This window comes from Garra rufa, chromosome 4 (assembly GCF_049309525.1).
Source record: "Garra rufa chromosome 4, GarRuf1.0, whole genome shotgun sequence".
Taxonomy (NCBI): domain Eukaryota; kingdom Metazoa; phylum Chordata; class Actinopteri; order Cypriniformes; family Cyprinidae; genus Garra; species Garra rufa.
Genome location: NC_133364.1, coordinates 8568849 through 8594073, shown reverse-complemented (window position 1 = coordinate 8594073; position 25225 = coordinate 8568849).

Sequence of the window (25225 nt, the reverse complement as noted above, 5' to 3'; positions counted from 1 at the left end):
TAAAGATTGAGCAGATTGAAACGAGTAAGATCATTTAAGTGAGCAGCTACAGAAGGCTACTTCAAACTGCATTGTTGCGCTCCGCCATCTCACGATATTAAAAAAATAAAAAAATAAATAAAACTAGTAGTTTACACAGGACTGGCGGGGAATGTGCATTGATACACCTTTATTAAATATGTTACATTATTTTGATATGTTAACTGTTTTTGTGGTGTTATGGGAAAGCACCTTCGCAGCACGTTCTCAAAAGAAAGACAGTCATTTCTGCTTGCTGCAGTAAATCGCTGTTTTTCTGCACTAAACAAGTGAATTTTGGCAAGATATTTTCTGCGATGATAGACAAGACGTTATAGAATAATAATTTAATGAAAACCTAATTTCCTGGATTTCGCATTTCCTGAAAACGTCCCATCGCAACATCCGACAAGTTTTCCCAGATCACATCACATATATTTTTCATGTCTGTAAGGCAAGTATATGCTGAGTTTCGAAGTTTCGCACTCAAGTTCACAGAGACCGAGACGGCAGAAAGCGTATCCTGTTTGCTTTAATTATGGACTCTTTTCGCAAGACTGTAATGACTGTTTTAATGGTCATCAGCATTGCAAATCCTCAAAAGTTTTTTTTTGCTTTTAAATGTATTTGCATTTATAACACTGTACTTTGCATTTTATCCCCTTTCCATTAAATTGTACAAAAACTAGATAACGTTAATGCTAGGGTGTTTCTAATGCAGCGTCTATTCTGACCGCCGTCATCAGTGTCTCTCATTTTTTTTCTTTTTTTTAAAAAGTGGAAAAGCTATCATGGAGTTTTTCTTTTGCTATTTAAGCAAATGTAAATGCAAAAAATATATGTGTGGTACTCTCCCATTGAACTGCTCTCGAAGTTAACCCAACTATTAAAACTTCTGCTGCTGAGAAACCCAGAAATGTGAAAAAGCATTTTACAAAAGCACAACATTTCTTTGATATTGTGAGCGCACACAAATAAAGATAGAGTCTCTACAGATTCGAAAAATGTATTACTCTTATCTGTATAAGAGTATTTTAAGCCTCCATCAGTCATGCAATAGCCGCACTATTATTCAGCTTCCACACTTGAATAGTGTGACATGTTTCAGATGATAAGCCATATTTGGGGTTGATTAATGATAGGTAAATGCGTTTGGATGTCTTGCCCGATATTACCACATACCAATTTGCATATATTTTACGAGGTGGCTAATTCGTATGAATTCGTACGACGTCAAAAACGTATAAATGCATACAAGTGAGGTCATACGAATTAGTCACCTCGTAAAATACAAACAAATTGTTGTGAGATCAGGCTGGACCAGCCATTAATGATCTGTCCATCACAGACATGACTTCACCACTTCCTGTGGATTTGTTTTTCTGCGACGAAGCGACTAATAAAATATTGGTCAACCAAGCCTCTTTTTATCAACCAATGTCTGGTCCACAATTAGGGAGCAGTCCTACCATAAAGGCATTTTATCTGTAAAATGCGTAAAAAATTTATTTGCTCCACATTCGTTTGAGACATCAGGAACGGTCCTGGCCTCGTTTTGCAGCGAGGGGAAAAGGATTCCTGCTTAAACAGGCACAGGGTGTCTTTGGGGAGCGAGAGGAAGAGAAAGAGAGAAAGAGGAGGGATGTCCTTCTTCATGCACAGACACAAGGAATACTTATCAGCCGCTCAGAGACACCCGAACACATCAGGACAGACTCCACCAATGGCAGCTCACACGTGTGGCGATGCGGAGGGTTTCCAAGGCTACCCCACCCCTCTCGTCTCCGTCGCCTCTGCCTGAATGTCAAACAGCTAATAAACGTGACTGGAACAGCTCCATCAGCTCATCACCCTCTGTGTGCCTTCATCTAAGATCCAGAGCGTATGAAGTATGAAAAAAAAAATGCGTTCAGATCCGACCGAAACTATTTTGATGTCCTCTAAGGAAAATGTGAAAGGTGCGTTCTTTATTGCTAGGGCATTCTGGGTGATCCAAAGAGTCCATTTCTAAGCCTCTGTGAAATTGTGGTCAATAGAATCAGCTCGGGAGCTCCTTCAAAGTAAATCTTTTCACCTGTTTTTCTTTTTTTTTTTTTGCCAGTTTTATGGTGTGACAGCCGGGAAAAAAAACATGCAAGCCATATCATTTTTTTATCCATAATATTCAGGTTGCACATGAAACATCTGGAACTGCATGCTCTCTGAGTATGCAACCATTAAGAAAAAAATGTTCTATATAATATTCATGTGGGTAGAAGAAACGTGCTACAGTATATCCGTCATTTTTCATCACTACACTGCCATTCACAAATGCTTTCCCATGGCTTAATGGGATAGTAAAGTGTCTATTGGATGTGCATTTTGAAAGTAGTACATCAAGAGTAGTATTCTTTTCATGTAGATTTTTTATGGGTGGGCAATATGACCAAAATTTTATATCACAATATGAGTAATTTTATTTCATGGTAATGATATAAATCAAATTATATGTGACCCTGGACCACAAAACCAGTGCAGGTATCACAGTAATATGTGTAGCAATAGCAAAAAATACACTGTATGTGTCAAAATTATCATTTTTTACTTTTATGCCAAAAAGATATTTAGTAAATTTTCTACCATAAATATATCAAAACCTAATTTTTAATTAGTAATATGCATTTCTAAGAACCTAATTTGGACAATTTTAAAGGCAATTTTCTCAATATTTAGATTTTTTTTGCACCCTCAGATTCCAGATTTTCAAATAGTCAGTGTATAGATCATTCAGTGATGATCTATACATTTAAAAATGACCCTTGTGACTGGTTCTGTGGTCCAAGGTCGCATTTAGTTATTTTTGTTTTAAATAAGGACTTTATGATAGAATTTCATAACTCTTGTCACCAATGTCAAAATCACAAAAATACTACCATAAATTTAAAAAAAGTCTGAAGACAAGTAAACAGTCAGCAATTAAAAAAAAATAAAGGCAAAGAAACTACAGTAGAACAAACAAAAATGAAATGTTACATACATTGTATAAAGAAAAAAAACGTATTACTTATTAAACTTATTAAAGTGATTTATTCAGGAGCAGTGAGAGATTTTCTCTCTTTTGTTTTTGATTAACATGAATGACAGACAGCATGAATATTAGACTGCTGTCACTTTAAGAGCTGCCTAGATCCAATATACAGTTACACATATGTTGTCTTTCTCAGCTGTTTGCTTTCACTTAAGACCTAAACTGCTGTGTATCTGAGGATGCTTGCAATGATGGGCATTTTGACACATACAAGTGTGTGTATTTAACCGTTCAAGGCCTATAAAGCGGCAAAAATAACACTGTTCAATGCTCCTGCGAGTCTTCATGTGCACGCGCCTCTCAGAAATAGTCCTTCAGACAGGGTGTGCATATGTGACCCTGACCACAAAACCAGTCATAAGCTGAATAAATAAGCTTTCCACTGATGTACTGTATGGTTTGTTAGGATAGGAAAATACTTGGTCGAGATACAATTATTTGAAAATCTGAAATCTGAGGATGCAAAAAAATCTAAGTATTGAGAAAATCGCCTTTAATGTTGTCTAGATTAAGATCTTAGCAATGCATATTACTAATCAAAAATTAAGTTTTAAAATATTTATAGTAGAAAATGTACAAAATACCTCCATTGAACATGATCTTTACTTAATATCGTAATGATTTTGGCATAAAAGAAAAATCAATAATTTTGACCTGTACAGTGTATTGTTGGCTATTGCTACCAATACATCCGTGCTACTTTTGACTGGTTTTGTGGACCAGAGTCACTGCTGATTGCATTTTGACATCTTAAAATTGCTTGTTTATAAAACTCAATGCTTAAAAACGCATCCAAGCAAGTTAATCATGTAAACTGGTATTTGACCCACTCCTAGGCTATATAGGGAAGTATGCACATTCAGTTGCAGCCTTAGGCTTGGAGGTTTGTTCAGATCTCTAGCCATAAATATAATAGTAATGTTTGCTTTAGCAAGCACTGCTAATAATAAGATCCATCAGCTTGGAATACCCAGAAGGGCACCTTTTGGTCAAAGCTATTGAGCAAATGTAGTTCTTGAGAGGGATAATCTCTGTTCCCTTTGGAAATTTGGAGATAATCCATGCATACTGAAAGATTTCAGTCACATGCTCTTTGCTTGTCAAACTGAGAGGCGAATTTAGCAAAACAGTTTCATCTTTGTCAGGACGGGTTCCAAGAGCCAAAATTGAAACTGTAGTAATATAAGCTCCTATAAATTACTAGTACATCTTCATTGAATACATGAATAGTGCTATATAAAACCTAGGGAGCTCACGGTTTTCTGCATGAACATGATGTCTCAAATCACGCAGGCTTATTGAGGCGTGCCATTACTTTTCTAAACAATCCGACTAGCACATTTCCATACAATGAATAGGGAAACTGAGCCATATCTAGAGATTTGCGCTAGTAAGCAACCACCTAGTAACCATTCAGAAGAGCTTAACAACCTCACAGCAACAACCTGGCACTCTAGAGCATTGTGGCGGTGGATTTTGCACAAGTAAGCGCCAAACATTTTCTACAAAAAGAGCATCACAAAAACAGGCAAAATGATTCTTGTTGAGTCAACACTGATAGTCCTTTTGTTTTGACACTCCAGTGTGCATGTTTGTGTACATCGCTTTGCCGTTTGGTGGGCGTTTGGTTCATTAATCAGACTCTTTGGCCCAGTGGGGTACTGGTCTATTATGGAGCAGTGATAATGCATGCAAACAATCTGCATCTCCAAACCAGCACAAACAGCATTGGATATCGACCCCATGTATTATGGGAGAGTCAGCGAATTCTCACAAATGCTAGTTGAAAACTAAATGGGAAATGGTTTGATTTCTTTTTAATATCTCAAATGTTTCTCCTAGACAGCAATGAAACTAAACAGAGAGCAAACTGCAGCTTTTCAGAAGAAAAAAGACCCAGCCTCATCTATACTGTAGTAAACTGTGCTTAGGTTTGCAATCAAAAGTCTATCGATCCCAATGTAAACTCAAATTTCTCATCAAATTCCTCGAACGCAAAGTTATCTGAGATATGCTATCAACATGTATAGCTGAAAAATCAATCTTAAACCAGCCTAAGCTGGTTTGGTGGTCTACAGCCCGGTCAAGTTAGCTGGTTTTAGAACAAGTTTTAGAACTTCTCAGCTGGTTAGTCCATCTTAAACCATCTAAGACCAGCAATTCATCTTAGGTTGGTTTAAGTTGGTATTTCTGCAGGGTTGCATGTAAACAATGGGCTCATCGGCTTCTCCTGTTGAGTTCTCAGCAGTCTTAAACATTGGTTTGCTTTTGAAAGTCCCTAGATCCCAATATAAACTTAAATATTTCTCATCAAATTCATTTTAAATGATCAGAGTGATTAAATCAATTCATTTTATAACTCCCAGCTTGGCTGGTTCTAGAAGGGTTTTGGGAACGTTTTAGCTAGTCATTTGAGCTTAAGACCAGCAACCCATATTTGGTTGGTTTAATTAGGTATTTCAATAGGACTGTCAACAACTAGCTCATTTGTATCTCCTCTAGAATTCTTAGCAAAGTCTCAAAATGTGCTCAGGTTTGCTTTTGGAAGTCTCTAGATCCCAAAATGAACTTGATTTCTCATCAAATGTTTCCAAAACCAACTTTTCTGCGTGATTCAATCAACATTCCTTTTATAGCTAAAGAAAAACAGCCTAAGATGGTTGGGTGGTCTTCCAGCTTGGTTAGGCTGGTCTGCTGGCTAATTTTAGAAGTGACAGCTGGTTTTAAAATGGTTTGGTGTCTCTAAGCCTGGTCAGGTTGGACTTTTGGCTGGTTTTAGAAGGGTTTTTGGAACTTTTTGACTGGTCATCCAAGCTTAAACCAGGTAAAACCACCTTTGGTTGGTTTAACTGCGTACTGTATTTCCACAGGGTTACATGTCAACATTTGGCTAATTTTGCTTCTCCTCTAGAATTCTCAGCAAAGTTTGCATTTTAAAGTCTCTAGATCCTAATATGAACTCAATTACTTCTTATCAAATTCAAAATCAAATTATCTGAGCTATGCCATCAACATTCATTGTATACCCAAAGAAAAACAGCCTAGGATGGTTTGGTGGTCTCCTGGCTTTATTAGACTTGGCTGGTTTTAGAAGGTTTTTAGCTGGACATTCAAGCTTAAACCTGGACATGCAAGACCAGAAAACCATCTTTGGTTGGTTTAATAAGGTATTTCAGCAGGGTTGTTTCAAAAATATTTCTCATCAAAGTCTTACAAAACCAAGTTATCTGAGCCATCAACAGTCATTTTATAGCTAAAAAAACAGCTTAAGATGGTTTGGTGGTCTCCAAATCTGGTCATGATAGTCTACTGGCTGGTTTTAGAAGGGTTTTGGAAACTTTTCAGCAGGGCATTTAAGCTTAAGCCAGGACATCCAGGATCAGCAAACCATCTTTGGTTGGCTTAATTGGGTATTTCAGCAGGGTTTTCTGTCACAATTGGCTAATTTGCTTTTGCCCAATATGAACTCAAATATTTCTCATCAAATTCCTCCAAAAACAAGTTATCTGAGCTATGCCATCAACATTTATTTTATGGCTAAACAAAAACTGCCTAAGATGCTTTGGTGGTCTCCCGGCCTGGTTAGACTTGGTATTTTGCCTGGTTTTAGAAGGGTTTTGGAAACTTTTCAGCTGATCATGCAAGCTTAAACCAGGACATCCAAGACCAGCGAACCATCTTTGGTTGGTTTAATAAGGTATTCCAGCAGGGTTGTATGTCGAAAATTGGCTCATTTGCTTCCTCCCAATATGAACTCAAATATTTCTCATCAAAGTCTTACAAAACCAAGTTATCTGAGCCATGCCATCAACAGTCATTTCATAGCTAATAAAAACTGCTTAAGATGGTTTGGTGGTCTCCAAACCTGGTCAGGATAGTCTTTTGGCTGGTTTTAGAAGGGTTTTGGGAACTTTTCAGCAGGCTATTCAAGCTGAAACCAGGACTTCCAGGACCAAACCATCTTTGGTTGGCTTAATTAGGTATTTCAACAGGGTTGTATGTCAACAATTGGCTTTTTCCCCCAATATGAACTCAAATATTTGTCATCAAATTCTTCCAAACCCAAATTATCTGAGCTATGCCATCAACATTCACTTTATAGCTAAAGAAAAACAGCCTAAGATGGTTTGGTGGTCTCCTAGCCTGGTTAGACTGGTATTTTGGCTGGTTTTAGAATGGTTTTGGAAACTTTTCAGCTGAAAAAAAAACCTGCCTTGAGTTTGGTGGTCTAGGCTAGTCTTTTGGCTGGTTTTGGAAACTTTTTAGCTCATCATTTAGCTTAATTAGGTATCTCAGAAGGGTTGTATGTTTGCTTCCTCTAAAGTTCTCAACAAAATGTCAAACCTTTTTGGATGTTAGGACACAAGATTGATGTGTACAATACATAAAAGATAACAGACACTGAACTCTGACAAAAAACACTCCTCTAGGATAAGAAAACTGTAATTTTCTTAGCACTATTTCCGCTATGGTTCCTGCTGCACATCAAGAGGTTATTATGCAACCATCAATAGTGTATTTTAGGAACCTGTGCAATGTTTGTCCTTGGGAACATCGCTCCAGAATAATTTTTCACCTCTATTGATTGTGAATGAATGTGTCATTTCACGTCCTTGGCGACAGAGGACGATTGGGGATTGTTCTCGGTACCCCAACACCTTACGCAATCCTGAGATTGCTTCCTTCCGCTTAACACATCGAATGTTCTTTCTCTGTACAGCACTTCGCTGTTATGTAGTCCTCTCCTTTTATTAGAACAGAAAGAGAGGGAGCACATGGACTCATGACACAAGGTTGTGTCATCTTAGCGCTTACCGCAGCTGCAGTGCATCTGGTCTTTGTCTCTCTGATAACTTCCATTTAAAAGCTCACAATTTGTGCTTCCGCCTACTCTTCACAAAGTGTCAAATAAATCAAACTTACAAAGATCTGAGATGCTAGCATCACATTCAGAATTAATGTTTGCATTTTATTTGTGTGTCTGGCAAAATGACCTACAGGAGAAAGCTTTGGAGTTGAAGTGTAATCAATGACAACGCTGGGGTAAATCTATGTAAGCCTTGTGTACATAATCATGTTTTTATAGATTAAGCCAGAGACCGACTGCTGTAAATCGCCCACAACCGTCTGATAATTCTCTGCACGGCAAATATATCTGCTGGCCACTGGCTCTGTAGATGAACAAATCAGGGCACGTCATAAAAATCAATTAGAGGAGGAGGAAAAATTAGGCTTTTCTTCTTCGTTTGGCTAAATTAGACACTTAAAGATGTCTCCTCATGAGGTGGCCAGGATTAAATTATTAAATCCGAAGGGATTACTCCTCCTTCCGTGTCTCCATGTGACACAGCAAAATCAAAGACAACCAGTGTCCATTCACACGCAGAGCCATTATGCAATCCCAAGGTTTAACATATGCATGTGGATATTTACAAATGTGTCAACAATTTCAGAAAACTCACCAAGTGGGCAATCAGACTTGCCATTTTAACGTGGCAGATGATAAAACTGGTGGGAAAAAAAAATCACATAGACTTAAAGATAAAGAGAAACTTATATATAACTGAACTTGTCTTCAAGAAGCTTTGCAGAATGGGATTTGAAAAAAAAAAAGTCTGCCAAGAAATGTAATTACAGCTGAACTATTAAACCATCATAATTCATATAAAAAAGTTAGTTTTAGGGGCAGATGTTAAACTTTAAGATTATCATGAAAAATCTCCACTGAAGTTTCTATAAAGCACTTTTAGCATGTAAATGACTTCTAGATGGTACCATCATTTCATTCAAATTGTATTTAGACCTCTCAGACAAAATTGCTAGTGGAAGAATCACGGTTTTAATGGGCAGAGATGTTTTATGCATTTAAGAAGTACCTCACTTACGGTGCATGACTGGAGAGGGATTCCAGGAGGAATTTCACCAAAATGGCACATGGTTCTCGACAGCTCTCTTCTTAAGACACGTCCATTTGATCTGCATGCTCTGCGTGAGAAACACAAGTGTTTGATTGTGATTAATATGCAGCAATTTATTGTAAGGGCAGAGACATTAAAAAAGAAAGAATGGCAATGGAAACCTTTCACACTCACTTAAGCATAGGAGGCCAAGTCAAGGAATTTCACATTCATAGGGCACCCAAACATCAAATTACGGCTAAAAAAAGATATGCTAATTGCATTAGGATGACTTGTAGCCACAATTTCTTGCTGTGCGGGTGACACCAAGAGTTACAACGTGCTGAAAGGTGTTGTGGTATGAAAAGCAAAGAGATTAATTATCATCTAAAATGTTCGCTCCAATAAAACTGAACGTCTCTCAGGAGGGAAAACAAAGGCTTGCAGAATCTTTGATAGTGTGTGTGAGTGTGGGTGCAGTCTTTTACCTTTATTAAAGTCAATATGAAATGGCATTCACAATGCAATTTCACTTCTGAGTGAAACCTCAGTGTATTCACATGTTCTGATGAATACGAAGGGTTTTAATAATACATCCAAGTGACTAATTGATAAGAATGAATCTTGTTCTGTCATATAAATGAAGAGGCCACAATGGACCGAATCTCCTTGGACTGAGAGCTCTGGAGAACAGCCTGAGTCATCAATTAATCAGCGGCCCATGTGGTGCTACAGCTGACTCACATTTTATACATTTCTGCCAAAAAGAAACATTTATCAAACATTTACAAAGAAAATAAACAGTGATTAAGTGGTAAACATGTTTGGCTATTCAAAAAGGGTCTGTGCGGGCATTCAGACTCGAGAGGTGTAATTTCTTCATTATTAAAAGCAGCATTTTTGCAGTTCTCTCTGGTGATTTCTGGTTAGCCGCACAGAAATTACACGCTTCAACTTTAAAAAGTCTCTCCTTTCAAATTTGGTATTCTCTGCTCTTCCAAACCGCCAAATCTTGTTTTGATCAAATTGATTTCTCGCTTTCTTTTTCACCTCTCATCCTCCCACCAGCAGAATGTGGTTATTAAAGTAGATGACTCACTAACAGAATCCAAATGACCATCCAAAGACATTCACCTGGTAATTTAAAATGGGTCTCTCTGATGTGTCATTTCTCAATTCCATCACCTTCTCATCTCATATTTTGAGAAGCTCAAATTTTAAAAGTGGATTTGGTCAACTTTAAAACTATACTAGCATACTAATGGCCTCAAAAGAGGCCGTGGACTAAAACCCACTGTTTTCACAAGGTTTCTAAAGGCATTGCAAACAGACAAATGGGCATACAGTTGAAGTCAAAGGTTTACATACACCTTGCAGAATCTGCAAAGTGTTAATTATTTTACCAAAATAAGAGGGATCATACTAAATTCATGTTATTTTTTATTTAGTACTGACCTGAATAAGATAATTCACATAAAATACGTTTACATTTAGTACACAAGAGAAAATAATAATTAAATTTATAAAAATAACCCTGTTCAAAAGTTTACATACACTTGATTCTTAATACTATGTTATTACCTGAATTGTCCACAGCTATGTTTTTCTTTTTTTTCTTTTTTGGTTTTGTTTAGTGATAGTTGTTCATGAGTCCCTTGTTTGTCCTAAACAGTTAAACTGCCTGCTGTTCTTCAGACAAAATCCTTCAGGTCCCACAAATTCTTTGGTTTTTCAGCATTTTTGTGTATTTAAACAACGACTGTATAATTTTGGGATCCATTTTTTCATACTGAGGACAACTGAGGGACTCATATGCAACTATTACAGAAGGTTCAAATGCTCACTGATGCTTCAGAAGGAAAAGCAATGCATTAAGAGCTTTTTTAATTTGAAGATCAGGTTAAATTTAACTTATTTTGTCTTCTGGGAAACATGGAAGTTTTTTGTAGCTTCTGAAGGGCAGTACTAAATGAAAAAGTATGGTATTATTTAGGCAAAATAAGAAAAATTTACACATCCTCATTCCGTTTAAAAGTTTATACCCCTGGCTCTTATAGTTTTTTCCCTTATAAAGCATCACTGAGCATTTGAACCTTCTGTAACAGTTGCATATGACTCCCTCAGTTGTCCTCAGTGTGGAAAGATGGATCTCAAAATCCTACAGTCATCGTAGGAAAGGGTTCAAATACACAAAAATGTTGAAAAACCCAAGGAATTTGTGGGCAATTTAACTGTTCAGGACAAAAAAGGAACTCATGAACAATTATCACTAAACAAAAAAACACACACAGGTGTGAATCATTTAGTTAACAACACTATTCAGGTCAGTACTAAATAAAAAGTAACATGCATTTTGTATGATCCCTCTTATTTTGGTAAATAATTAACATTTTGCAGATTCTGCAAGGTGTATGTAAACATTTGACTTCAACTCTGACCTCAGTTTCACACTTGGAAAAATAAATTGAGTACTTTGCTTTGAAACTACTCAAGCCGGCAAACAAAAACTGTAATTTTAGCCATATTTATATAATTTCAATTTCCCTATTGAAGGTTTTTGCTTTTGCGAAGAATTATTGCCTCAGTACTCTCAGACATCTTTACCTGTAAGTCTTTCCTGGAATACAGAAGAAATGCATGCTTAAAAATAACCCACTTCTCTGACACAGCAGCGCTTTCACTGCACTCTGTAATTACCAGCAGTGCAATCAGCAGTGTCGTTCATTTCCCTTGATTGACAGACGCTGACGGCTCAATTGCAGGAAATGTACAACTACGAACTTCATAACTAAATGGAACTGACATGCATGCGGTTGCGCAACTCTCTGTGCAACCATACGATTCTTCCACCGTGTGACACCTGACCACTAAGCACCATTATCCATCAAGCGTCAACTAAAACATCGCCTGCTACAGACTCCATGAGGCGGGAACATAGACGCCAAATCTCGGCTGTCAAAACCGTATGTTGCCGAGTTAAATAGCTCTAATGCTTTTGAACCAAAGCCAATGAATCCTCCTATACATTCACAGTCCAGTCTTGGACCACTTCATGTAATCTTAATATTACAGTAGAGTGCCTTTTCTCCAAGAGGGAGGGGTGCGGCCATTGATTTGAAAGCGAAGCATTCTGAAGTGCTCCGCCGCAGACGTTCAGCCAAAGTAATTGCCGTGAGTGAGCTAGCAGAACCGGCCACGGACAAATAGGTCACTTAATAGGTTGTTTACCACGCAGTTGGACATGATTCATGGAAGGAAAGCAGCAGAGGTCCTGTGGACCGGGCCGTGGAGGGAATTCTGGGATGGCGCTGCGATTATGATGGACAACGCATTTGTAGCTGTGGGCTTGCTGCCACTTTCGACAAAGCCAGCACAACCCCTACAGAAAAGATCAGTGAAAAATCACCAGCATATGTTGTGTCCCCAGCATGCTTTGCTTCCTGCTGGGCTGCTTAACTGGCCTAACCAACAAGAGTATCTTGTTCAGACCAGAATGGTAATGATCAATCAGCTTTAACACCTGGTAAAGGCGGACCTAACTAGCATTACTGGCCTGTAACAGCATGGAAATGCATACTGGTTTAAGCACGCTAATGCATATTGGTTTAAACGCCAATATTACAAAATATAACATTAAAAAGTCTATAAATCACTTGTTTTTCCAGACAAACATTACACAACTGCGACACCATCAGGTAAAGTTACAGGGGGAGTCTGTGTCTCTCGCCTCCCCTGAGCACATTGAGTTTTAACAGACACCCTAAAGTGTGAATTAATGGGGGTGTGAGCAAAGACAATGCTTTCTTTGCAATATGATTGGATATGACTGGTTATGATCGGCTGTGATAGGTTCATGCGATAAATCCTGCCTCCTGTGTTTACGCACGTTATGCATTTGCGAACCAGTCTGAATGAACAATATAATGGCGTCAATGGAAAGGCTAATTTTAAAAAGTAGGTACACAACTCAAATATAACCAGATATAACCACTTTGTTACATCAAAATACAATCTGTGTGAGTTTTTAAGCGAGTAATCAGCTTGGTGAAATTAAAAGTAAATCTGGCTTTGACCAATATTTACAGAGCATTGACGACTGATGATCAGGGTCACATTTGGTGATATGCGAGAGATTTACAAGCAATTTTTAAAAGGCCAGTCATCTGTGACTGGGAACACAAAATTAGATAAGGGATTTTCAGCACAAATCATGGTTTCCCATCTTGGTCAAGCTGTTTTTTCAGTTGTATTACCTACAAACCCAATAATCTCTCTAAAACTAGTCAACAGACCAACCTGGGAAATCAGCAAACCAGCTTAGACTGGTTTAATATAGAGGTCACATTGCGTTCAACTCATACATTTGATCATTTCAAGGATTCCCTGAATCAGTCCTTACAAACATTAACCACCCTGCTGAAAAACCCAACAAACACCATCACAAAATGGTTTTACTGGTTATAATGGGACTTGTATTGGTTTTCATGGAAACTGTAATGGACCCTGCGGGTTTCTACTAGTAATTAGTCACCTTCCATTGGTGGCTTGTTAAAACCACTAAATCCTAATGGAATATGTCCCAAAATAAACTAAACTATAGAATAACTATTTCTGTGATGGTTTTTAGTGTTGTTTCATCAGGGCATGGTATTACCACAAATGAACTTCCCTGTTGAAATGAAAACAGCATATGAAACTGAAAAAAAGTGAAAATATATGCTGGTTAGGTAGGTTGTGATGCTTTGCTGGTTTATGCTGGTCCTTAGCTGGTTTTTGCTGGTCCTTTGCTGGTTTATGCTAGTCCTTGAGCAACATGACAAGCTAAGGACCAGCATAAACCAGCTAAAACCTACCCAGCATATGCTGTTTTTTTTTTTTCAACAAGGAAATTTGATCAGTTTAAGGATTCCCTGAATCAACCCTTACAAAACTTAACCACCCTGCTGAAAAACCCAACAGACATTGGTCACCTTCTATTGGTGGCTTGTTAAAACCCCAATGCCTAATGGAATAAAATAAACTACAGAAAACCATTTTTAATGGCTTTAATGGTTAAAGGTTGATGGTTTGTAATGTTTGTAACAGTATATTTAGTGGAAACCATTAGAATTTCTGTGATGGTTTCTACTGTTGTTTGAGCAGGACATGGTTTTACCGCAAATAAAACTTCCCTGTTGAAAAAAAACAGCATATGCTGGTTAGGTAGGTTTTGATGCTGGTATGCTGGTCCTTAGCTGGTTTATGCTAGTCCTTGAGCAACATGACTAGCTGGACCAGCATAAACCAGCAAAGGACCAGCATAAACCAGCTAAAACCAGCATCCCAGCATCTAACCAGCATATGCTGGTTTTTTCAACAGGGAAATTTGATAAATTCAAGGATTCCCTGAATCAACCCTTATAAAATTTAACCACCCTGCTGAAAAACCCAATAGACACAGGGCCTGTCCACACGGAGACGAGTTTCGCTGTATACGTATAAATTTTTTATCGTATTGGCGTTTCGTCCACACGGATCCGGCGTTTTAGGAGACTGAATCCGCTATTTTTTGAAACCGGGTCCCAAAGTGGATAAATCTGAAAACGACACCCTCGCGGTTTCGTGTGTACAGCCAATATGTTAATTTTGTGAAACGATAATGTCATCACATCACGTGTCGGCTGCGTCACACGTAACAGCAACAACAATAATTTCGGACTACATGATTGTGTTCGTGTTGCTACTAAGCCTACTAGCTTTATTACAGCAAAATCTATTGCTTCTATGCAACTGTTATGAGCAACAAGTGATAATGTTCGCATCTTCGTCTTCTTCTTCTTAGTTCGTATACAGCGCGCAAGGTTATGCCATGCTCAAAGTCTTCTTCTCCGTGTATAGCGTATCTCTATGGCAGAATTACAGCACCCCACACTGGTCTGGCATATATACTGCACCGTTTTCAGTGGTTTCGTGTTTACGGAATTTTCTTTTAGAACGAGGAAAAAAAATGATCGGATAGGGAACGCACCGGCTTCGTGTGGACGGAGTAACAATCACAAAAAGGTTTTACTGGTTATAATGGGACTTGTATTGGTTTTAATGGTAACTGTAATAGACCCTGTGGGTTTCTACTGGTAATTGGTCACCTTCCATTGGTGGCTTGTTAAAACCACTAAATCCTACTGGAATAAGTCCCAAAATAAACAAGAGAAACCCATTTTTAATGGCTTTAATGGTTAAATGTTGATGGTTTGTAATGTTTGGAAACCATTAGAATTTCTGTGATGGTTACTACTGTTGCTTCAGCGGGACATGGTTTTACCACAAATAAAACTTCCCTGTTGAAAAAAAAACAGCATATGCTGGTTAGGTAGGTTTTGATGCCGGTATGCTGGTTAATGCTGGTCCTTTGCTGGTTTATCCTGGTCCTGTGCTGATTTATGCTGGTCCTTAAGCAGCAACATGACCAGCAAAGGACCAGCATAAACCAGCTAAGGACCAGCATTAACCAGCAAAGGACCAGCATAAACCAGCTAAAACCAGCATCCCAGCATCAAAACCTACCTAACCAGCATATGCTGTTTTTTTTTCAAAAGGGAAATCTGATAAATTCAAGGATTCCCTGAATCAATTCTTACAAAATTTAACCACGGTGCTGAAAATTCCAATAGACACCATCACAAAATGGTTTTACTGGTTATAATGGGACCCTGTGGGTTTCTGCTGGTAATTGGTCGCCTTCTATTGGTTAAAACCCACTAAATCCTAATGGAATAAGTCCCAAAATAAACAAGAGAAACCCATTTTTAATGGCTTTAATGGTTAAATGTTGATGGTTTGTAATGTTTGGAAACCATTAGAATTTCTGTGATGGTTTCTACTGTTGATGCAGCAGGGCATGGTTTTACCACAAATAAGACTTCCCTGTTGAAAAAAAACTGCATATGCTGGTTAGGTAGGTTTTGATGCTGGTATGCTGGTTTAAGCTGGTGCTTTGCTGGTTTATGCTGGTCCTTGAGCAACATGGCCAGCTAAGGACCAACATAAACCAGCAAAGGACCAGCATAAACCAACTAAAACCAGCATCCCAGCATTTCAGCCTAACCAGCATATGCTGTTTTTTCAACAGGAAAATTTGATAAATTCAAGGATTCCCTGAATCAACCCTTACAAAATTTAACCACCCTGCTGAAAAACCCAATAGACACCATCACAAAATGGTTTTACTGGTTATAATAGGACTTGTATTGGTTTTAATGGTAACTGTAATGGACTCTGTGGGTTTCTACTGGTAATTGGTCACCTTCCATTGGTGGCTTGTTAAAAACAACCTCCGCCCTCGCATCAGCGCAGCCTCGGCCCTATAGGCGTCCATCTGCGCCAGACAGGCGTAGAAGAACTCGAAGCGAGCGGCCGCCGCCGCCTCAAAGGACATCTCCCCTGTCTCCGGAACAGAGTGGGTGGTCGCCGCCCCCAAGCGGGGGGACGCCGCCTCCTTGAAAAAAATCTTCCCCGCTGGACCAATCTGTGCTGTCTGCATTCTGTCACGTGAGAAGGGAAGGGGTCTGGGTCCAAATGCGGGAAGAAGATTTTAATTAAATAAACACAAATAAACAAACAAACAAAAGGCCAAACCGGCACACACGACAAGAACTAGAATAAAGCAGGACATGAACAGAAACAAACTGTACGGAAGACAATGCAGACCGGACGATGAGTGGGAAATGAGAGTTCTTATAGTCTGAGTGATTGAGAACAGGTGTGGGATGATGAGTGCTAATGACAAAGACAGGTGTGAACGATCAGGGAAGTGCAGTGCAAGGGAAGGGAAACAGCGCTCTCAGGTGGCTGAGGGAAACCCCATAGCCCAGATCATGACATTCCCTAAATCAACCCTTACGAAATTTAACCACCCTGCTGAAAAACCCAATAGACACCATCACAAAATGTTTTTACTGGTTATAATGGGACTTGTATTGGTTTTAATGGTTTCTACTGGTAATTGGTCACCTTCCTTTGGTGGCTTGTTAAAACCACTAAATCCTAATAGAATATGTCCCAAAATAAACAACAGAAAACCATTTTTAATGGCTTTAATGGTTAAAAGTTGATGGTTTGTAATGTTTGTAACAGTATATGTAGTGGAAACCATTAGAATTGCTGTGATGGTTTCTATTGTTGTTTCAGCAGGGCATGGTTTTACCACAAAGTTTTGATGCTGGTATGCTGGTTTTTGCTGGTCCTTTGCTGGTTTATGCTGGTCCTTAGCTGTTTTTGCTGGTCCTTTGCTGGTTTATGCTGGTCCTTGAGCAACATGACCAGCTAAGGACCAGCATAAACCAGCTAAGGACCAGCATAAACCAGCTAAGGACCAGCATTAACCAGCAAAGGACCAGCAAAAAAACAGCTAAAACCAGCATCCCAGCATCAAAACCTATCCAACCAGCATATGCTGTTTTTTTCAACAGGGTTGAACTCTTCTTTCTACTAATTATGGTACAGAAACACATCTAGGCATCATATATATGGTGCTTTTACACTTTTAGATGACATACAGAGGCAGCATAAACAAACAGGAAATCACAGGAAACAATATCACACGTCGAACGTTGATTGTTGATTCACATGCACAGCAGACAGAAAGCAAGCATGCTGATTAGCATGACAGAGCTGCCATAGTTCAGTGTTTACACCTTTTACATGCCAGAAATCCAGAAAGAGTAATTAAAACCCATTTCAACTGTGTGCAGAAAAGCCTTCATAATAATAAATGGACTGGCCAAAGGAACAGCAGCGCTACTATCATCAGCTGCTCGTTTCAGAAGGGACCGCATGAAGCTTTGACATCTAACAAAAAACGTTGACAGTTTACAACTGTCACTGTGGTAAAACCTTCCAACAAAGAGAATTGCAGATGTAATTTGCTTTGAGGAAACAGTCAGTGTGCGTTCACCGAGGGCGCGATGGCCCAATTATTAGTCTGTGACATCCCTCCCTGAAACAGCCAAGAATCCTCTCCTGATGCTTTCATGTGGACTGTGAACCCCGAGCGAGGGCAGAGAGCTTCATGACAACAGCGAAAGCGAGGCTGAAGTCTGCATCACCATGGAAACAGTGAAACCACTGAAATGTTGCCGTCTCTCTACCCTGAAAACAGTCCTCTTAGCAGAAATGCACTCCATGCAATCACTCTATGAGGAACGGCGTTTATGCTAACAATTTGATGACTGTTTTTACGTCCTCATTTTATCAAGCAATTTGTGCATGGCACTATATTTTGTTCATGCATTTGTTAAAGAGCCAAAAGCTGCTTTTATTGATGTGTTTTTTGAAGTATTTACAGTGGGGTGCAAAAAAGAGTGACAAACCCCACACTGAGACATTCTGAAAGTAATGTTATTTTTCAGCTCGACTTTTCATTTAAATCATCATGCTGATAATATAATTTGTAATGGGGAAAACTGTATTAAATTGGAAAAATGCAATTTAAGACACTAATGGTTTCAGATTTTGAACCGCACTGATAGTTTCTAATAATAATTCTAATAAGGACAAATACACAAAGGCTTGAACAAAGACCATGAGTACAGCCTAGAAATCTATCTGTATTTAGCATTTGTTTGGGGTGAGACTCTGGTTTAGTAACTCCATACCTTACTGCAGGGGTTTTCTGGGTCCTGGGTCCTAGGGTTATAGGTTTTCTGTGGAAAAGTACAAAACTGTGTTAAAATATAACTAAAAAATATGTATAAAAAAAAATAAACTTCACAATGTATAATTGTCAATAATGCATGGGAAAAAAACTATGTGAATAAAATTATGTAAAAAAAAAACAACAACAAAAGGTCAGAAATCAGGAAATAGATCAATTATTTTTCTCTCTATAATATATTGACAGCATTTTATGTTTTGATTTAGGGTCAACTTAAAATAAAATTGTCAATGATATTTTAATATTTCTACACACATTAAATTGGGTCTATATATACACTGCCATTCAAAAGTTTGGGATCAGAAAGATTTTTTAAATGTTTTTTAAAGATTCCTTGCTCATCAAGGCTGTGTTTATTTGATTTAAAAATATTGAAAAAAAACAGTAATATTGTGAAATATTATTGCAGTTTTAAATACTGGTTTCCTATTTTAATATACTTTAAAATATAATTTATTTCTGTTATGTAGCACTGAATTTGCATCAGCCATTACTCCAGTTTTCAGTGTCACATGATCCCTCAGAAACCTTTTAATATGCTGATTATTATCAGTGTTGAATCTGTTGTTGAATATTTTTTGGAACCTGTGATACTGTTTTGTCTTTGATGCTTTGATAAATACAAAGTTAAAAAGAACAGCATTTATTCAAAACAGAAATCTTTTCTAACAATATAGGAATTAACACTGTTCTTTAGAACTTTTTATTTATCAAAGAATCCTGAAAGAAATATCACAGGTCCCAAAACAAAATGTTCAAAACATTGATTATAAATCAGCATATTAGAAAGATTTCTGAAGAATCATGTGACACTGAAAATTCAGCTTTACATCACAGGAAAAAAATATATTTTAATGTATGTTAAAATAGAAAACAGTTTTTTTTTAATTGCAATAATATTTCACAAAATAACAGAGTTTTTCTCTATTTTTCGATTAAATCAATATATATATACACACACATTGTTTGTGCTGCTAGAAATATGGTATTCAGACATAATCTGGATAATCTGAATGTAAAGACATTCTGACAGATAGATAAAGTTTCCAAATAAGGCGAAAATTATGGCTTCTGTCCAAAAACATTGCAAATAAAGTGGTGTTGACATAAATTTGGGTAGTATACTTAAAATTATCCAACACTGTTATAGTTCAATGAACATATGTGACCCTGGACCACAAAACCAGTCATAAGGTTAAATTTTACAAAACTGAGATGTATACATCATATGAAAGCTCAATAAATAAGCTTTCTATTGATGTATGGTTTTTAGGATAGGACAATATTTGTCCAAGATACATCTATTTGAACATCTGAAATCTGAGGGTGCAAAAAATCAAAATACTGAGAAAATCACCTTTAAAGTTGTCCAAATTAAGTTCTTAGCAATGCATATTACTAATCAAAAATTACATTTTGATAGGTTTACAGTAGGAATTTTACAAAAAATCTACATGGAACATGATCTTTACTTAATTTCCTAATGATTTTTGGCATAAAAGAAAAATCAATAATTTTGACCCATACAATGTATTTTTGGCTATTGCTACAAATATACCCCAGCGACTTAAGACTGGTTTTGTGGTCCAGGGTCACATATGTGCATGAAGGATTTTGAACAGTAAGATTTTTAATGTTTTTTAAAGAGGTTTCTTATGCTCATCAAGGCTGTATTAATTTGATAAAAAATAAAGAAAAAAAATTTAATTTTGTGAAATATTATTGCAATTTTAAAAAACAGTTTTCTATTTGAATATACATTAAAATATAATTTATTCCTGTGATGTAAAGCATGCATTTATTTGATCCAAAGTAATGCAAAAACAGTAAAATTTTAAAATATTTGTACTTTTTGAAATAACTGTTTTCTTTTTGAATATATTTTAAAATGTAACTATTTTTTAATTTAAATTGAATAAGAGCTTTAAATTGATCAACAGTGATGATAAAGACAATTATAATGCTACAAAAGATTTCTATTTCAGATAAATGCTGTCCTTCTGAACTTTCTACTCACCAAAGAAACCTGAAAAAAGGCTGTTTCCAACATAACAATAATAATAAATGTTTTTTGAGAAGCAAATCAGAATATTAGAATGATTTATAAAGGATCATGTGACTGGAGTAATGATGCAAAAAATTCAGCTTTGAAATCACATGAATAAATTACATTTTAAAATATATTCAAATAGACAACAGCTATTTTAAATAGTAAAAATATTTCAAAATGTTACTGTTTTTGCTGTACTTTGAATCAAACGAAAAATCGTACTGTTTCAAAAACTTTTGACAGGTAGTGTATATACAGTATCCTCGAATCCGCTTGTGTCACTTCGCTTGCGATATTTCTCACAGGAAGTGTTACGGCAGATGCCACTATAATTTTATAAATAATTCTGTTTTTGTGTCATGGAATGTAGTTTTAGGTGAGAATGTACTTGTTTAGACTTTAAATATGCAATTTGTTACTAAAGATAACATCTATTTGAAAATCTGCTTAATATAACTTCAACGTTTTATATGTGAGCTCATATATACATTGAAAATGAAGATGTAAGAAGTTTTGCTTGAGCGACCACACGTTAGCCTCTGAGAGGCAAAAAAAGGTCCCGTTGTAACCACCTAGGCACTGGCCCATGAAATGGTTTTGGATTTTGGTTCCTCGGACAGAGGCCTGCACTCGAGGGGTGAATTCAGAAGCGGTGGAAGAAAAAGGAGCAGAATCGCTTCTGTGTAATTTATCTTTGTAAAAGAATGAAAAAAGGGGGGAAAAAAAACCACCAGACAGAACACAAACAAAACAAGAAAATAAAGTGGTTTGGTCTCAAAACCATTGATCATAAAATCCATTAAGATTTGACAGCGCACCAGATTGGAACTAGGGCAGTGAGCTTCCTTCACCTAGAGATGGGAATATGGGTAAAAAGAAATGAAATTCTGAGGTACAATTGAATTAAAAGGCAATCAAGCTTCTCTAAGATTAATTGATTTCTTGATTATTGGCCCACAACTCAAATTTTGAAAAGAAACAAGCTGTTCAGCATATCCACCAGAAAACGGAGCAGATAATTATGAAGAACACTTTGAAGAAGAAACTTACCTTGAAGTCGTTTCACAATGTCCCTAGTTGGGTTGTCCAGCCGTGAGTCATGAGAGCCGTCGCCCATCGTCTCGGCCAGCATCTGAGCTCTGTTAAGTATTTAACATCCAGAACATTAGCACAAAAGCCACAGGACAATCCATTCGTCATGTCTCCTCAAAGGAATTCATTATGGATGTACCAAGGCTCAGTACAAAGACTCCCATCGTTTTCAAGTCTGTCTTTTTCTCATCTCTACTAAGAAACCTATTTCAGGGCACAATTAATCATGGGAGTGTTTTGTTCTATTCCAACACAGGTGCTTTGGTTTGTTGTGTCAGTGGATGACCGTAATTAAGCACTCAAGTTTACTAGAACTGAAAAGAACTGAAAGACAACCAAGTAAACGTATGACACTAATGATACCTGGGTAGTGCGATTAAAATGTGTCAACCAAAATTTGGCATTTGCACTGCTTTCAGTTATGATATGCAGAGCAATATCGCACTTTAGTTTAGGATTTAATTAATGTTTATCCAATCAAAATGTAGAAAATGACAATCTTACAATATTTGTTTCTAGAGTGTTACATATACATAAACTATGCATATCATGAATAATTTTATCTTTTGGTTAACATTCATCAAAGTCCAAAATAACAAAAAGAACTTCATTTAAAAAACTGGATTATTCAAAATACAGTTGAGGTCAAGTTTACATACACCTTGCAGAATCTGTAAAATGTTCATTATTTTACCAAAATACGAGGGATCATACAAAATGCATGTTATTTTTTATTTAGTACTGACCTGAATAAGATATTTCACAAAAAAGATGCTTACATCTTCCTTCAGGTCCCACAAACTCTTTGGTTTTTCAGCATTTTTCTATATTTGAACCCTTTCCAACAATGACTGTATGATTTTGAGATCTACTTTTCACACTGAGGATAACTGAGAGACTCATATGCAACTATTACAAAAGCTTCAAATGCTCACTGATGCTTCAGAAGGAAACACAATGCATTAAAAGCCAGGGGGTGAAAACTTTTGAACAGAATAAAGATATGTACATTTTTCTTATTTTGCCTGAATCTCATATTTTTTGCATTTAGTACTGCCCTTCAGAAGCTACAGAAGATACTCCCATGTTTGCCAGAAGACAAAATAATTTAAGTTTTCACCCCCTGGCTCTTAATGCATTGTTTGTCCTCCTGAAGCATCAGTGAGTGTTTGAACCTTCTGTAATAGTTGCATATGAGTCTTTCAGTTGTCCTCAGTGTAAAAAGGTGGATTGGAAAGGGTTCAAATTTACAAAAAATGCTGAAAAACTAAAGAATTTGTGGGACCTGAAGAAATCAAGCATAAGCAAACCTTTGAACGGATCCCTCTTATTTTAGTAAAATAATTAACATTTTACAGATTCTGCAAAGTGTATGTAAACTTTTGACCTGTATATTACATGTGTGATTCATAATCTGTATTTTCAAATTTATATATTACAAATGTATAAAATTTTTGCTTCAAATATAAATGTAAATATACTGCACATAACATATGCATTAGTTCCAGTTAAAAATACTAACGTACTGTATTATTTAATGGCATAAAATGATCTCATACAATGATATAATATCAAGCTGCCATCGGTCATACTGCCAACTCCTACTAAGTCAGCTAAAAAAAGACCAGTACTGCTAGTCGCCAGCACATACAAGTCGTGTTTTGGATGTTGTTGTGCTGGTCTCCAGCTTCTCATGTACCACCCACGTGTCTTCATCATCGAATTCTCCATAACCCTACCATCCCACCCGGCTCTGAGCGGCCTGGAGCAGCCCTGGTCATCAATCAGCACTCAAATCGGCAAATATCGAAAAATGAGAGTGTTTCTCTAGCGGCTCAGGACAGTGCCATTCAACTCCTGCCGTATGTGTCCTACATCTAAATGAACGCTTTAGCAGCGAGCTCGCATTTCAAACCAGGTGATAATCTCTGAGCCAGCATGCGGGAGGGAAGAGAAACGGGTCAGCAGGAGGAAGACAAGGTCGTACAAGCACCATGGCAGGCTTACAAGGTCAATACTTTTTAGTTTGGCAGGTGTGCCCTAATTAAATTACATAGATCTGCGTGGCACGCAGACAGTGAAATGCAAAAGTACTAAGCCCCCTCCGTGGCATACGCCAATTAATCTGTGGCATGGGGTAAAAAGAAACACCAGTAGTGGAAACACTAGAGCAGATTTGTTTCTTTCTGTCCAACTAGAGCTGGCAAAATCCCTTAAAAATATTGGAATAAAAAACATAAGCCATCACTCACAGCATTAAGTACACAGAGGAAGACTGTAATTTGACACAGAGTGACACTCTTTATATACGACTATAAATTGTCAAGTGGGACCTACCAATCAAAGTGAATTATTACTGAGGACATTTGATACCTTCATAATTTATCTTAATTTTTATCTTAGCTACTCTTTAGTCTCTCACCTGCTGTGAGAGTGATAAAGATGTTCTTAAGTCGTTTCTGAAAACCACAGAGCGTTTTGGAAACAACAAAATTAATTCAATATTAAAACTTGAAACAAGCTTGCCGTAATGAGATCTTTGTTAAATTACATCTAGTGACATATTATGAACTCCTTACTAGCAGGGGACCTTAAAATCAGGCCAAAACTAGTACTTGTCAAGCCAAGCCCTCAAACTAAAAGACCTTTCACTAGCAGAAACCTTTTAGGAATTCACAGAACCACTCAAAAAAAAATCCTGTTAGCAAACAAACTCCCCGTTTCATTTTATTTTAATCAGCACAGTGTGAAAGCTTTGATGGAAATGTTTTCATGCTCTACTAGGAAATTTTAATAATTTCTAGCTCCGCTGTTATGAAACGGTGTCTGGTGTTATTTGGATCTGATTTCCTTTGGTTAGTTTAACAACCAAAAGTTGAGAAATTTGACTTCTTAATTTACTTTTGTTAGGCCGCCATTATGTGCTCTTGCTGGATAGATAAAAATATGATTTGCTTTTAAAAACATGTTTAATTGGCTTGCATCAAAATTGTATTAACTAGCATTAAAAGATTTATGTTGAGCTTAAAATGCACCCACAGACAGTTTATCTTTGATTCTAGGTCTGCATTCATGGTGTCACATTAAGCATTTATAGATAATCTCTAATACTTTTATCTGAATTTCATACGCCAATTATTTTTTTTTTCAAGGCCCTCCTCATAGGAGCCCTTCACATTAGATGTCCATTTCCAAAAGAGCTCAGGATTCAATTCAAACTACAGTCAAAAGCTAATTACCTTATTACATAACCAAGACTGCACAGATTTTTTCTTCTTGGCTCCTGTTAGCTAATTAAGTTATTAAGCAGTCTAATGCCTTTTCTTTTAGTTAAATCTATAGAGATTTTCAGTCACGATGCCAATCTATAGACAAACTCAGAGGACTTATTTGCTATTGATTCCCTTAAG